Source organism: Nelumbo lutea, chromosome 1 (genome assembly GCF_056320005.1).
Source record: "Nelumbo lutea isolate HS-2025 chromosome 1, American lotus-T2T, whole genome shotgun sequence".
NCBI classification, from domain to species: Eukaryota; Viridiplantae; Streptophyta; class Magnoliopsida; order Proteales; family Nelumbonaceae; genus Nelumbo; species Nelumbo lutea.
The window spans coordinates 169,970,191-169,973,495 of record NC_142684.1 but is presented as its reverse complement, the minus strand read 5'-3'; positions in this window follow the sequence as shown (position 1 = coordinate 169,973,495).

The following is a 3,305-nucleotide window of genomic DNA, read 5'->3' as shown; positions in this document are numbered from 1 at the left end:
GCTGTATCTCTTGACTATTTTGTCAATGTGAGTAGATTGGGATAATCCTACCTATTATCCTCTTTGATCTATCTCTATAGAGCCGAAGACCCAGTATGTAGGAGGCTTCTCTAAGATCTTTCATGGAGAATTGTTGTGAAAGCCACACTTTCATCGTAGTCAACGTTCATACATCATTCCCAATTACTAGAATGTCATCTACATATAGAACCAGGAATGTAACCTTATCACCACTGGTTTTTCTATAGACACAGGGCACATTCAGATTTTGCTCAAAGTCAAACTATTTGACGGTAGAATCAAACCGGATGTTCTAACTCCTATAAGCTTGCTTAAGTCCATATATGGATCAGTTTAGTTTACATACCATGAGTTTCTAACCCACAGCTATGAAACCTTGTGGTTGCTGCATATAAATATCTTCATTAAGATCTCCATTTAGGAATATAGTTTTGACATTCATTTGCCAAATCTTGTAATCATGGTATGCTGCTACTGCTAGCAGGATCCTAATGGATTTAAGCATGGCCACCGACGAAAAGGTTTCCTCATAATCGATTCCTTATTTCTAAGTGTACCCTTTTGCCACAATGAGCATTGTAGGTCTCAACCTTACCATCGGGGCCCTTCTTCCTCTTATAGATCCATTTGCAACCAATTGCTTTTACCCCAAGGGGTGGATCTACTAGAGTTCAGACTCCATTGGTCTCCATTGAGTTCATCTTAGCTCTCATGGCATCTATCCACTTCAAGGAATCTATGTCCAACATACCTTCCGTATAAGTCACAGGATCCTCCTCACTGGTCATGGCTTCCACCAAGTAACTTTCTTGGCTATAACCAAAACGGACTAGAGGCCTGGAAACCCGGGTAGATCTCCTAGGTTGTTCATTAACTAGAGCTTGTGGAACATCTCCCACTACCCCTAAGCTCTCCTCATCAAGAACAATTTCTTGACGATGATTGTTCAGGATGTAATCATCTTCCAAGAAATGGGCATTTCGACTATAGAACACCGTCTGTTCTCTTGGGTAATAGAATAAGTAACCCACAGAGCCTTTAGGGTAGTCTATGAATAGGCAATGACTGGTCTTGGATTCCAATTTGTCTGCACTCGTTCTTTTAACATGTGCCGAACAACCCCAAACCTTTAAGTGTCTTACACTTGGTTTCTTACTGGTCCAAAGCTCATAGGGTGTCTTTGGAACTGATTTGGTTGGAACCCGGTTCAACACATATATCACAACCTCTAATGCATAACCCCAAAAGGATGTGGGTAATTCTGAGTGTATGAGAAATGATCGGACCATATTCATTAAAGTCTGGTTCCTCCTCTCTGACACACCATTTAGTTGTGGTGTAGCAGGAGAAGCTAGTTGTGATACTATCCCATTGACCTTTAAGTAGTTCCTGAATTTGTTAGAGATACTCGCCACATCGATCTGATCAAAGGGTCTTAATTTCTCTCCCTAATTGTTTCTCGACTTCTTGTATGAATTCTTTGAACTTTTCAAAAAATTCAGACTTGTATCTCATTAGGTACACGTAACCATACCGTGAGTAATCATCAGTAAATGTTATGAAGTAAACATGTTGGTTACGTGTCCTAACATTCATGGGACCACATACATCAGTATGTATAAGGTCAAGTGTGCCTGTCGATCTTTCAAGCTTACCGTTAAATGGCCGTTTTGTTATCTACTCTAAAGGCAATGTTCATAGGTTGGAAGATCTTCTACAGTTAGAAAAGCCGAAGGACCATCCTTTATCAACCTTGTGATACGATCTATGTTAATATGGCAAAGTTGGTAATGCCACAGACATGTGGGATTCACTGTATCACGGGTTCTTTTCTTGGGGATATCATCTGACATAGTTTCGGTTATATTTGTTTCTAGAGAAGGATGGAGAACATAGAGACCATTCTCAAGTTCTCCATATGCGAGAAATTTTTTATTTCTTTTAATAATAATCATTTTACTAAAGAGAACAAAATATCTATCCACACACAATTTTGAAATAGAAATCAAAATTTTTCTCAAAGTGGGTACATAAAGACAATCTTTTAATGTAATTAATCATTCTCTGAAATACAATTCCATAGTCCCTATGGCTGTAGCTGCAATACTTGCAGAAGTCCCCAAGTAAGAATCACCTCTCTGTCACTAAGTCTTCTGCTTGTCCTGAACCCCTGCAGTGAGTTACATGCATGAATTGATGCTTCAGAGTCAATACACCAGGAAGCAGAAGTTACCAACAAATTGGTTTCTATGATAAAGGATTCAAAATTACCTTATGATGTAGCAGTGGGCAAGGGAATTTTTCTCTTCCCATTCTTCATAGTCCCTCCTATGGGCATCTGAAGCCCTATCACCTGGACCTTTCGGGGTAAGGTTTTTAGCTACATTTTCCAATTTCTCGGACGTCAGGATCAGCATAAGGTTACGGTACCAGTCAGCATAATTTAGGTCCTTAAGTTTGTTGTCGTCCAATAATTTAGCAAATTGTCTGTTTGCCATTCCTAATAAAGGGCAAAGCAAATATTAGTCCACAACCTTATTTGATTCATGTTATCTACATAGATATGACTTTTAATCTATGTTCTATTTCCATTTATTCATCTATGAGATTTCCCTTCAATCTCAGTGACGGAGACTGCGAATTATGTCTCTGGAAATCTGGAAAATCACATAGGGTGCATAGAGCCAACTGTTTCAGTTGCATAACCCCACCACCTTTTTATGAAGGATCATATCCACTCATCTTATGAGCTTTCCCTTTAACTTCTGTCAGATAAGGTGCATTGCCATTTTAGGTTAAACCTTTCTGTCCAGTGAGTGCTCACCCATCATATTCGTGAATGCCAAGGTACCATGAGGCAGTCTTCCATTTTAGGATAGGCCCCTCCCACATCGGTCTATGACGCCCCTATGATCTTATGAAACAATCCAACAGATCCAGCAGCAAATGAATAACCCAATTTTATGGTGCGTTTCCTCATTACTGAATGACCCATCTTCATGCTAATGATGGAAGGCCTTTAGGGAGTTCATCATATGGATCTCCCTATCACATGCAATCATATTTCAGTGGAGGGAATGAAATATTATGCCCTACTTTAATTTAGGTCAAACCAAAGTGGCTCCCACTAACTTTCATAAAGCCAGATTTCGATGGGCCCTAAATGGCTAGGGTTCCACACGGTTCCTCTTGGGGAGGAAGCTGGTGTGGGGCCACCACAAAGGGAGATCATCCAATGATCTTAAGGACACCATGAGAATGATGTGCATTCAACCATGATGTGT